The sequence below is a fragment of the Ambystoma mexicanum genome, chromosome 2p (assembly GCF_040938575.1).
Source record: "Ambystoma mexicanum isolate Mex_15411 chromosome 2p, UKY_AmexF1_1, whole genome shotgun sequence".
NCBI lineage: Eukaryota > Metazoa > Chordata > Amphibia > Caudata > Ambystomatidae > Ambystoma > Ambystoma mexicanum.
Genome location: NC_090923.1, coordinates 722,280,472 through 722,294,739, shown reverse-complemented (window position 1 = coordinate 722,294,739; position 14,268 = coordinate 722,280,472).

Below are 14,268 nucleotides of genomic sequence, written 5' to 3'. Positions count from 1 at the left end.
CGCCAGCTAATCCACCAGCCAGATGTGCCGCAGCACTGTCAACGGCAGTCCTGAATGAAGTCGATGTCTGCACCTCGATCCCATCCAAACAGCCTGCAAATAGCCAACTGGCTGTAAACACACAGGCCCAAGGTCCACGGGTGCAACAACCCATCGACCTGACAAAGAAATTGTCCTTTGGAATTTTCAAAACTGCATCAGGCCCGCAAAATTCAAAGGAAAACCCGACCCTACCAAAACTGGGCAGAAAAAAAGTACAAAGTAAAGTGGTCAATCAAAAACCTGCAGCCAAAAGAGAACGCACAAATGTAGCAAAAAAGTTCATCAGGAACCTTGCGGCGACTCCTCGCCCGGTCATATTTGAGCGTGCTTGGAATGAAAGGTCGAATAGCCAAACAACAGCAAAAGACCACAAACATAACACCGAGCCGTCAAAATGCTCTAAAAGGGTGGCAGAAAAATCAGAATCAGTGGATGAAATATCCTCTGAAGCCTCTATTGACATTTGTGAATTTTCAACCTACTCCAGTGGTGGAAGTGGGAGGGAGCGGTTGGGAGCGGTCGGGAGCGGTGCTCCTCTACTTCTTTTAATTAAGTTTTACAGTTCCTATACTTTATTTTAAAAAGAAACCGTTCCTCAACGGTTTTATTTTAAAATCAAAGTGTAGGAAGAAGTTGAAACTTGCCCTTTCAGTGCACTGCACAGGACGTTTCTTTTAAGAGCAGGCACATGTGTTTTGAGTTTTTTATTGTGCATGGGAGGGGACGCTGCGATGAAGTATGTGGGGAGCGGTGCAGGGCAGTAGGGAACATAGTTCCACTACTTCTTTTCGTACACTTCGATCACTGCTGCTCACTGGACAACAAAGATGAATCTGCAAATGAGTCTGCCAATCGTAAAGAGCTCTCTCCGGCGAATCAAAGTAACGCACGTACTCTCTCTTTCGGAAAACTGACTGGAAGGCAAACATTAAACGGTGCATCTGCAAACAAGCAAAATACAGGCAACACTGCTGAGCCTCGAGCGGCTAAATCCCATGATAATCCTGCTCAACAGAAGGTATCAGCATGTGTTCCTCGAAACAGCGCTGTAGAGAAAGTGAATCCAAAACAAACTATAGCACAGTCCTTGAAGCAAGAGAGACGAACTGCGACCAGTGAGCAGAAACCAATCAACAAGTCTGGCAGTGGCTTTTGGCGAGTGCAAATCGAAAACATCTTGAACGAGCAAAGTGACGTTAACCTAAATAGATGAAATGTTCTAAAGCTACTGCATAGTATTCCAATGCTCCGCTTCATAAGATCAGATGATGTGGCATTGGTGGAATATATGTGTGAAGATAGGGCAGATTCGGTAACACTGCATTTGAAATACCAGTCAGTGTTTGAAAATATGTTGAATGCGAAAGATGAGCTGACGTATTTCGGCTTTGATATTCTAGCAGTAGAGGCCAAAACTATGGAGCAAGACAAACCGTCAAAATGCCCATCTGACAAAACATCAAATGAACAAAGAAGAGAGGATCTATGTAAACACTTCACATCAAAGCGGCCCTCTTTTACAACTGTATTTCAAAAGTCCACACAATTTGAGCGTGAGGACGTAAATAAGCAATAGCAAAAATGTGGATGGTAAGGATCCCCTTTATATTTTGACGTCTTGGAATACACGAGGCTTTGTGCATCTGCTTCACGATCAATGGGAACTATCAAACCAAAATGCTATAATTTGCCTCCAAGAAACGTGGCTCCATGACACCCCTGTTTCCGACGGCTACACAGTTCTGTTAAATCCGGCTGGGAAAAATATGTTTGGACGTTCCTTTTCAGGGCTGATTACGCTGATTAAGAATACCTGCAACTGGAAGGTGGTTTCCTCAAACAATCCAAATTTGTTCGTACAAGCAACTACTTTATCATCTAGTACTCCGGATGGATGCAAACAACAACTGATTCTCATAATCAATGTATATTGGAATCCAGCCATGATCTCCCAAGTAAGATTAATTTCAGTGGTCACCGCTCTGATCGATGCTTGTCTGCTGTCCTCAGACAATCCTGAAATAATAATATGCGGAGATTTGAATTACTCATGGTTCACCAACTCAAATACGACGAAAAAGATCAAAAGGACAGATGGCGCTACACAGTCGATGGATAGAGGAGAACGCTGGTCAAATGAAATGGTATTAGGATCATGATCGATGTTTAACGGCTGTACTAGAGCAGACATTCCCGCAGCGCTGACATGGCATCGATGGCTCCAAAACCCTCGATTGTTTGGGCCTCAAGAAACTTACTGAGCAAAATCACAAATCTATCAGTAACAAGAACTATCAAAAGTGACCATGATGCACTGTCCCTCTCATGGTTGGGGCCACTCAGCTCGTCTGGTAACAGATATCCCGAAAGGCTTACCATAAACCATCGTGCGAATAGAGTCCACATCAATGTCACCCAGTTAAGTAAATTATCATCGGCCTTTGACCGGGTTAATGGCAAATCTGCGAACGTTAACTACAAGCCACTGTTGCACCAATTTGCAGTGGGAACCAAGACCTATAACAGAGATGACATAAAACAAAAACATCCTTTCAGTCTTGCAGTTAGCGAGGAAAAAAAAGCACTGCTATTAGATCTAAGGACTCTGAAAAGAACTCAAATCAGAAATGCAAGCGCCCTGATGAAAAATCGGCGTCTCCGCTCCCGCAATTGGTTAAAAGCTTTCAACATCATGCGTGATCAAGAACAAGCGGAAACAATGCTCCAACTAATAACTCAAAAGGACAGTAGACATATTTGGGAAATTATAAACACTGGTTCCCTAAAACATGACTATTCCATGTCAAATGGTGTGAATGGTGCAAAGTGGGTTGAGCACTTTACCCTGGTATTCGACGACCTCAGCTGTTCACCAGCCCATCTGTCGCCGATTAGTGCAGCAAGATGGAACGTTGTCGAAACACAAGAAGATATCGAATGGGCGATCCATAATTTGAAGAACTCGAGGGCGGCTGGCCCAGTTGGGATTTCAAACGTGATGTTAAAAGCCATTTGCCCGCAATGGGCAAGTTTCATCAAGACCCTCTTCCAAAGAATCGCGTCCATGAAGATTGTCCCTGAGTCCTGGACTAGTGCTGTGGTAGTACCAATATTCAAGAGGGGTGATCGGGAAGATCCTTCCAACTATCGCCCGATTGCCCTTCTAGATACAATAGGAAAGGTGTTCGCGTCATTTCTTCAAAAATGCTTTACTTGCTGGACTGCAGGCGCTGGAATGGTGGACGAACGGCAAACTAGCTTCACAAAGGGTGTTGGCGTGGAGCTAAATCTGCTTCTCTTGAATATGACCAAATTGAATGCACTGCAGCACCATAAAAAGCTTTTTGCCGTGTTTATAGACCTACGACAGGCCTTTGACTGCATAAACCGGCAATTATTATGGTCTAAACTTCAGGCACGGCGCTGTCCAAGTGATCTGCTGCAACCATTAATAGCCTTACACACAAATACGACGATTCCTGTTCAGCTGAATGGACAGGGTGACCTCTCCGAAGTGAACCGGACAAAAAGAGGTGTCAAGCAAGGCTGCCCATTAGCAGCGCTCTTGTTCAAACTGTTCATCGCTGATCTACCACTTGCCCTATAAGAGCCAAGGTCTTTTCCCCCCACAATAAATGGTCAGAAACTAAGCTGGAGGATCTATGCTGACGATATTGTGCTCCTAGAAACAACCCAAATTGGTCTCCAAAGACTGCTCACGGCTTTTCAAAGATACTGTGAGGTAAATGACCTAGTAATCAACACCACAAAATCGAAGACAATGGTATTTGGCACAAATAACAACACACGCAAACACAAATTTGTCTGGCGATTAAACAATGCACCATTGGAGTCGACCAACAGCATCAGATATCTAGGAATCTTATTGAATACTTCAGTCCGAGAGTGGGAGTGGACTCAAGACCTATTTGCACGCATGATGATGTTTTCTTTACAAGGAGCTAAACTGCATGCCTCCTATGGGAAGTTTACTCTGAAACCAATTCTAACTTTCTATCTTCAAAAAGTGGTTCCAGCGATCTCATTTGCAGTGAAGCAGGCTGGAACATCTCCCATGAAATTTGGTCCAAATTGGAAGGGATATTTTGGTGAAAGGTGCTGAAATTACCCTCAAATACTTCAATGTCAGCTATTCGCTACGAACTATGTATTGAGTCGCTATACGGCACCATTCTGTGGAAAGCTATATCTGCACTCCGTAAAATTTGTTTTATAGCCGGCGCTAGACCCTATGAAATATTGAACAAAAAATCAAACCATCCATCTGCCAAATTGTTCAATTCGTGGGAGGAAAAATTGCTGCTCATGATGAGAGGCGGGAATCTCAATGGATTTGGTACTATCAATGCCACAGATCGCAATAAAAACTGCGCCTTCACCACTGGATCCTAAACGACGAGGCTCAGAAAATACTTGCCACGACTCAAGATTTAGGACATGTAATGAATAAGCTTGACGCCACTCCAAAATATCTGAGCAAATTTCCCTCGCGTCACCACCGAGACATGTTTCTAAGGCTACGTCTAAATCTTTATAAGACAAAAGAAATGCTAAAGTTATAGCGGGATCCGCTAACTCCTGACAATCAATGTCGCTTCTGCATGAATGCAACAGAATCAATCAAACATCTAGTGACTGAATGCACTGTGATTTGCAATCAGCGCACGCTGCATCTGTGGCAGTTTGCCCCACAAAACACAAACATGGAGGAGTGGTGGAGCTACCTGATGGCAGGCACAAACACCCGCTTGACTTGTGCGGCAATTAACTTTATGGACGCTTGTTGGAATTGAAATGATATTATGCCTCCTATCGCAGTATTTGAATGTGTATTGGCCTACGCCAAGTTGTCTAAAATATCATGTAAATAGGCTCCGCGGCAAGGTCTTGACCTTAACGAAAAGTTATGTAAGTAGCCATCTTGGATTTAGCCGCCATTTTAGGTTCTCTTGTAAAGTGGAAGTCACCCTGAACATCAAAATGGAGGCCGAATGACACTCTGAGTGAGATTCTCCGCACACATGAATAATTAATATGCATGCAGGCCACTTGTCGGGGTCGTGAACTGAGACCTTGTCCTATCCCTGACCTATGTGTAAATGAACAACTGTATCAGCGGAACTGATCAAAATGCATACATTATGGGATTGACCTGGCAAGGAACCCTAGGCCTGGTCCCAAGAATGGTTAACCCGCGAGGGGGTTGGCCAAGGGCTGGATAAAGGATATAAAAGCCCAAGTATTCCAATGTACGGTCTCTCTACTAATGCATTGAACCCTCGTTGAAGTTCGTTACGTTACTCTGAGAGCCGAATAGCTATCCGTTTGTCAATTGACTTTGGTAACTGTTGTAGCTTTTAAATAAAGCACTTTGTATGTCCTTTGTAACCTGTGTTGGTGTGTTTCCTTTGGGCTTCCCAGCCTCATATCAATTTTTATGTTTTCACAGTTGGCGCCCGAACAGGGACCCTCAAGATTGATGCCGGATCATTGAAGGTTGACGCAGACTATCGAACCGGGATCGGACGTTGTGATTCTGCGGGCCCGACCGAACGAGACGCGATACCTCGGTAGCGCTGCACGATCCGATCCTTGGACGATAGTCGTGTGGTCTGACACGGCATCTTGACGAGGGTCCATTTTTGAGGCGGGCAGATTTGTCGAAACCACCAAACACAAGGGGCCTCATTACGACCCAGGCGGTAAGTTACCGCCTGGGCCGTGACTTTACCACCATGGCGTAAACTACGTTTACGCCATGGTGGTTGGCGGACTTACCGCCCCATTCCGACCTTGGCGGGGCGGTAAGTCCCCAATCCCCATTTACCCTTCCCCATTCCCATTTTTGCCCCATAGGGCATAATGGGAGTGGGGAAGGCGTTAATTACGCCACCGTAAATTACGGTGGCGTAATTAACTCCATGGTCCCTTAGCGCCATGGATTTTAACACCTGCTAAAAGCAGGTGTTAAAAGCTCCATGGCGCTAATGGACCTCGTACTCAGGCGGTAAGGGTCGGCGCTGTTTACGCTGCCGTAAACCCCTTACCGCCTGGGTCGTAATGAGGCCCATGGTAAAATCCGTTAGGTAAGTTCTTTGATAAACCATACGGTCCTCCTTAGGTTTGGTCAGGTGCAGTCGTGACCCGGCTCTTAATTTAACCCTGACAATTTGAATTTGGCGTATTGTATCTGCAGACGCAATTATTGACCAGGTAACACCAATTTTTTGTGAAATGCCTGGGAAATTGTCTAGCTGCTTTAGGGCTCTGTTCCGCAGCGATCGACAATCTTTGGAATTTAGCCGCCCGGCACCACAGGAGGGGTCGCCGGCATGTACTATGTACTGTAAGTGAGGCATTGGTAGTATAGTATTTAATGATATTTGGCACAGACAGACCAGACATGCCTCCGAATTTCAGTGGCCAATCAACGGCAGTTTTGTGATCCCCCGTATTGAATACCTAGAATCAGTCTTGCTAAAAAAGAAGGCTAGACCTGCAGCCTTTGATGTTTTACAGAATTAGAAAAAAGAAGCGTTACAGCAGCTTAAAAGTAGGGATAATCATGCACGCCGTCATAAAACAAATGCCGAAAAAGCGTTGTTATATGATAAAGAAAAACATTCAGAATCAGTTAAAAATATGGATAGGGCTTTTTCACTTGGAATCCAGAAAATGTACCCCTCTAAAGATTTCCATGTTTCCGAAGAATTTATTGAAAAATTGTTAAACGAACGCAGGCCTGGTGCCTCTGCGCCACCTCCATATGATCCTATTTTGGGCGCTCTGCCCATTCCTGCTGTTGTTCCTGCTGTTATTCCTGCTCCCCCTGCACAACCTATTGTTCCTATTCCTCTAGTTGTTGTTCCTCCACCTATCGCACCGCCTCTTCCACCTGCGCCGATATTTGGACCTTTATTAAATTTACCTGCACCTCCGCTCCCGAGTGGCCCCGTATTGACTAAAGTTCATCAAGGTGCAGGATCAAAGATTGTCACTCGTAATACTGTTTCTGCAGATAAGAAACAGGAATTGTTTGCATGGGCTAAGCACTGTATGGAGAAAGGTGATCAAGTTAATGTTTTTTTCACATTATCTAATTTGAACAGTTTTCCCGAGAAAAATGTTTTTATCGAAGGTTTGGGGACCCATTTATGTGTGATGTGGGGTAGATTACAAAATTCGGATCTTCCACAAGGGGTGAGAGATCTAAATGCTTTGGTACTTTCGAGAGACACAGAGCAGAAAGTATATGGACATGTTGAAAAATTGTTTGAGTATAGGAAGGACTTTGAAAAGTCACGAGATGAGGATGACGAAGACGATAGTATGTATGTACAGAAACGGTTCCTTCCGTGTCGTAGATCGGTACCTGAGGAAGTACGAATTTGTACCAAAGATGCGATTCGATGGATCTCGGATTCATCGATTCCGCCAGATGAAGTATATGACACGTATAGTCAGTATACAGTAGAAATGCAAAGAAAGGTAATTCAGGTAATGGTACAGTACCTGCAAGAAGAATGTGTAAGAAAGAAGGTTAGTTGCCCCATAGAATTATTGGGGATTTGTAAAAGGGCTTTTTCGCCCGACACTTCTTCGGCTGCCTTAGCGCTCGACCTGGCTCTGTTGCTTAGTAAGCGACCGGAGGTACCTATATCTCAGTTGCCTATGAGAGAGGTTCCTCCGACCTTTGTCTCAAAAGTTGAGATTCCCGCAAACGCTGGCACTGGTGCCCCCGCTGTGGATATCCCTGCACATTATGTATCACAATTCGTTCAAGTCCCGTTTTCACGACAGGAAGTGAACACTATTAGACAATCAGTTCCCGATATCAGGAAAAACCCGACGGGGTTTTACAAAGAGATAGAGTCCGTCTTGCAGTCCTCTGTGTTCACCTTAAGTGATATTGACTTGCTATTTCCTGTACTTCTACCCGTAGATGTATGGAAGCAGGTTCGGACAATAGACGATGTGCCAGGGTTGGGAGATACGTGGGCTAATATGATTAGGATTGATGGGGAAAGACCAGCAGGTGAGAAACCACCACAGGTAATACTTACTTTGCCTGATAGAATTGTCGCAAAATTAAAAACTATAATTCCAGAGAAAATAATTATTTGGGACAAGCTTACGGCCTGTGTTCAAGGGAAAACTGAAGGCGCCACCGAATTCTTTAACAGATTCGAGCAGATATTTTCTGAATTCAGGGGATAGGATTTGGGTACAGAGTCTGGGAAAAGGTTGTTTGTGGACAAATTTGTACGTGGATTGTTGCCTGACATTCAGTCACAGATTATGTCCTCTGAGAGCGCTTGGCAGGCAAAATCTCAATCTGAGGTTTTGCACATGGCTCAGTATTATGAGAACCGTGTTAATAATGAGAAGGACAAAATTGAAAAGAGGAAAGAAGATTTGAAAACCAAAGTATTATTACAACAAATTGTTAGAAACCCCAGAGGAGGCACGACACAGACCAGAGGTCAGTATGTCCCAAAAGGAAATGCTCCTTTGGGTCCTGTGGATATTAATCAATGTGCTTATTGCCGCCAGGAAGGTCATTGGCGAGCACAGTGCCCCGTCCTTCGACAAAGGTCAAACGGTGCATTTGGGAGTATGGGTAGACGACCTAGGGGCCGCCCTGGAGTAGGGGGCCCTGATAGAGGTCAGTTTTTACAAGATCCTCAGCAACCTTTTTCGCGGGAAAATCAGACCTCGAGTGTGGACTCGAGGAACATATTTGATCACCCTTCTGCTGCCTACCTTTCTGAAGAGCTTTCTTCTGTCGATACTCTATTTCATTAGGACTGCCCGAAGCAGGGTTTGGAACCTTCACCTATTCCCGTTAATCAGAAAGGCCCCTACGTTGAATTATTAGTAGGGAATAGGAAACACCAGTTTTTGATAGAGACTGGAGCACAGAAGTGCTCCATTGATCATTCCCGGGTTCCAAAGATTCCACTGTCAGGGCAAACAAACATTTCCGTAGGGTTTTCTGGTATACCAATTGTCTGTCCGGTTTCTTCACCGGTGTCTGTTTCTTTCGGTCCCTTTGCGGACCATTGCCCCTTTCTTCTGACTTCGAACTGTGGAGAGAATTTGCTGGGGATGAATTTGTTAAAGAAATTGAATGCAGTAATTCATTGTTCCTCTGATGGAGTGCGGCTGACGGTTTTACCACAGCAACTTCCTAATTCTCAGTTCCTGATTCGACCTTTACCTCCTGAGTTTAGCATTGTCCCGGAATGTTTATGGGCGGTTGACGACAATGATGTCGGGGTATTACAGATTGAGCCTGTTAAAATAGTTTTGAAACATGGAGTGAAACTACCACGCATTCCGCAGTATAAAATATGGGTTGAGGGCGAGCGTGCTTTGAAATGCATTGTCTCCGATTTTGTGCATCAAGGGGTGATCGAGGAGATTACAGGTAGTGGCGACAATGCAATTCCATACCAGTTCATAATTGATCTTTGTGCTATTAACAGAGTTGTCGCCCCACAATTTGCAATCGTGCCTGATGTGACGACGATATTGACAATGATCCCTGCTACGGCTACGCACTTCAGCGTTGTGGATCTAAAAAACGCTTTCTTTAGCATCCCTATACATAAGGAAAGTAGATATTTGTTTGCGTTCACCTTGGGGGGACGCTCATTTACATTTACCAGGGCACCTCAAGGGTATACTGAAAGTCCAAGCATTTATAGTAGAGCTTTGAAAGAGCAGCTCGACACCCTTGAATTGCCACCTACTTGTACACTGCTTCAATATGTTGATGATTTGCTTTTGGCTGCAGACTCTGAAAGTGCTTGTAAAGAAGGCACTGTACTGTTGCTTGTTCATTTAGCTAAAAATGGTCATAAAGCTTCACTCAAAAAATGTCGATATTGTTGTCAGGAGGTCGCCTATTTATGCTACCTCCTGTCAAAGGAGGGGAGAAGATTGACACCTGAAAGAATAAAACGCATTTCTGGCATGTCTGTTCCAAATACACAGAAGGAAGTCAGAGCCTTAATAGGTATGGCTTCTTACTGTAGGTTGTGGATCCCGAACTTTTCGCTAGTGATAAAACCGATGTTGGCTTTGACGAAGAAGGGCATTTCTCTGCCACTGCCATGGAAATCGGAACATCAACGATCATTTCAGCTTCTCAAAACTGTGTTATGCTCTGCACCGGTTCTGGGTACTCCAAATTATGACAAGGCCTTTGTATTATTTGTGCATGAATGTGATGGATGTGCTTTGGCTGTGTTAACACAGGAACACGGAGGGAAGAATAGGCCGTGCGGCTACTACTCCTCCGCCCTTGATCCTGTCGCATGCGCTTTGCCAAGATGTTTGCGAGCTGTCGCTGCTGCTGCTGCGTCTGTAAAACAGAGTGAGGGAATGGTCCTATGCCATGATTTGATTTTGATGGTACCTCACTCTGTTGATATCCTATCGAACAAAACCCAAATGCAACACCTCACCTCTGCGCGGTTAACAAGGTATGAATTAATTCTGTTTGCCTCTCACATTCAAATTAAGAGGTGTTTTATTCTTAATCCGACGGAACTCTTACCTTTCCCGCAAAACACTGTTTGCGGTGACGAAGAATTACATGACTGCCTGTATACCACTGAACAAGAAACGAAGGGCAGGATAGATCTCATAGATACTCCTTTGGACAATGCAGAAGGGGAGCTGTTTTGTGATGGCTCCTGCTTCAAACTTTCAGGTGGTACATCTACAGCTGCTTATGCAGTTATTACATTGAGTAAAGTTGTTGAAACTAAGAGAATTTCGCATAACTCTGCGCAGGCCGCAGAGATTATAGCGTTGACCCGAGCTTGTGAACTCTCCCAAGGGCGTATAGTAAATATATATAGTGATGGCCAGTACGCCTTTGGGGTGGCTCACAACTTTGGGAGGCTCTGGTCGGAAAGAGGGTTCCTGACCTCACATGGGACCAAGATCCAGCATGGCCCCTTGATAGTGCAATTACTCTCGGCACTCTCACTCCCTAAGCAGTTAGCGATCATGAAATGTGCAGCACATCGTAAGGTCATAGATGATGTGGGAAAAGGGAACGCTTTTGCAGACCTGATAGCCAGGCAAACGGCCACAGACCTTAGCACGGACATGTATGCTTCGAGGGAAATGAAAGATGCTTATATAATGGATGAAGGTATTGGGTCTGTGCGAGATATTCAAACTGATGCCACAGTAGAAGAATCTAAAAGGTGGGCCGAAGGAATGGGGAAACTAGATGATGATGGGTGTTGGGTGGATACAGCTGAAGGAAAATGGTTGCTCCCTGATTCATACGTACTGGCAATGGTTACGATGGCACACGGTCCTACACATGTGTGTGCTCAGCAGATCACGAAAATGTTAGAACAAGTTTGGGTGAATGACAAGATTTCGGAGACTGCCAGACATCATGTCCGAAATTGCATGATCTGCTTACAGCACAACATGGGTAAGGGGACAGTAACTCCAAGGGGAAGCTTTGGGCCCCCTTCTGTTCCCTTCGAGGTCATTCACTTTGTTTTTATTGAGATGGAACGGTGTAACAATCTGAAATATGTTCTTGTAATTATTTGTGCCTTCAGTAAATGGGTTGAGGCTTTCCCCGTTAAAGATGCTACCACCATGACCACTGCAAACATTATGGTAAATTAATTCTTTCCTCGATTTGGGCTCCCAAGGGTAATTTGGTCGGACAATGGTCCTCATTTTGTTGCAGCAGTAATTTTGCAGATATGCACAGCCTTACGTATTGAGAAACGATTTCACTCAGCTAGACATCCTCAAAGTGCTGGGTTGGTGGAAAGACACAATGGTATCTTAAAGAATAAGCTTGCAAAAACATGTGCCGATACCAAACTGAAATGGCCAGATGCCTTACCTATTGTATTATTGGCTATGCGTACTACACCTCAAACTAAGACTGGGCTTTCTCCATTTGAGGTAGTGATGGGGAGACCTGCTAACATTTGGGGTCTCCCAAAACCTAAAGCACTGAGAGAGGTGGAAAATGTATTGCTTGTAGACTACTGTAACCAGTTAACTAAAAACCTGTATTTCATTTATCACCAGGTGCACTCAGCTTTACCTGCACGGTTCACGGGCCCAGGACACGATATACAGCCTGGAAGTTTGGTCCTAGTGAAGGCCTACGAAAGGTCTTCCTGTCTCGCTCCTCGTTGGAAGGGACCCTACCAGGTGCTGTTGGTCACCCGGACAGCAGTGCGGGTGGCTGGGAAGAAACACTGGATCCAAGCGACGCATGTCAATAAACTTTCTCACCCGACGCCACACGTTACAGAAGAAGCAGAACCCCTCGCTGATGCTACAGTCTCTGATCTTGGAGTAGCAAACAGCGCTTTGAGTGCGACAGAGAATTTCTCTAAGCCCGTGGAGCTTGGGAACAGTCCTTTTCGTCTCCGCACTCTCTTGAAAAATCACTTCTGGAAAATACTGTTTCAAGCTCTGCGACTTCCGTCGCCTCCGATACGTTACTTCCCTCAGGAAGTGACGACGCCTTATTTACGGATCAAACAATCTTGGGTACCACCAGGTACAATCTTCGACGAAGAAAATAGAACTACGGCACGGGTTTTCCGTGCACTTGGAAAAAGAGAAGTGATTGGAAGTTTTCTTTTGTATAAGAAAGTTTCTGTTGAACAAAAGGGATTCTGCTGGCTAGGGTTGGGAAGGACTAAGAAATCGCGCGACCGTAGCGTCGCCAACAACGAACATTGGGGTCATCGATTGAGGAACTACAATGCCTGCCACCTCCACTGCTGCTCCCCGCACTGGACTTGTGAATAAGGGGGTGAACAACTTGGACAATGAACAATGTGCCTGGGCCCCGCCCGAAAACGTACTGCTGTGTTTTGATAACGATAATTGTTATTTTTGTGATTACTGCTGTAGGACTTTGGTATTTTGAAGAAATTTATCCTCTAAAACCTTTACTACCGACTGAGATTGTACCAACTGCTTTGACTCCCAACATAGACAAAAGTATCATAATAACACTCTAATGATAGTAATGAATGCAAAGCATGCCATTTTTAATAAGAGTAATTGTTGGATTTGCACTCATTTACCGCAACATGGGAACAAGGGACTGGGATGGTATATTCACCCTTTACCTTTAACAACTGCTTGCTATGCCTCTCTTAGAGCACTATTCTTTGGCCGCTGGAATGATAGCATCTCAGGGAACTTTGATGGAACTAATCTGAATGATTTTGAGAAACGTGAATTAACTCCACTGGGATGCTCGCTTTTTGCAAATAGAAGTAAACCTAATGTCGCTTCTATTAGGCCGTCTGATAAACTGTCTCTTCCCTTTCAAACTTTAATTTCCTTTAAAATGGCTCCGATAGGCAATAAGGACGCTGTGCCTCCTTCTTACTCTATAAATCATAGCCCTGACTCGGTCCCCTTTTGTGTACAAAGAAATGGCACTCGGCCAATGGGAGATTTTGAAGGTTGTAAGAACATTGTAAATTTGACTGGAGAAAACAGGCCTCTGTATGTAGAGGGGCCTGTTTATTTTGTTTGTGGTAGTTTAGCATTTCCCTGGTTGCCCAAGGATTGGCAGGGAACCTGTTATTTAGGAATCCTGTTACCCAGGGTATTTGTAGCTAGTACATTGGAGGTTTCTAAGGCTCGCCCACGGCGGGACAAGAACGGAGATACCCCTGGGCAAGTATTGGGGGATATAGCAAAATCAGTTGTGCCCTTCAGGGGACAAATAACGAACTCTGAGAACATTAGGGGATTAGCAAGGGTACTGGAGAGAACGATCAACCGGACCACGGACATACTCTACAATATGACCTTAGAACAAAAAGCAATAAGATTGGTAGCACTCCAAAATCGGATGGCATTAGATGTCATTCTGGCAGAACGAGGTGGAGTATGCAAATTAGTGGGGTCCGCTTGCTGTGTTTTAGTACCAGATTCCTCGCCGACAATTTTTAAAGCAATACAGAACTTGCATACTCTTAGTTCTGAAGTACATATCCCTGTAGGAGATTGGAATCTTAGCACCTAGTTCTGGGATTCTTTACGATCTTGGGGTTGGAAGATGCTTTCTGTTATTCTGGTTATTTTGGGGATCCTGCTATTCCTTTGTTGCTGTTTTCAATGTCTTCCGAGTATATGTGGAATGCTAGGGGGATGTTGTGCCCAAGCAGTGAGCAG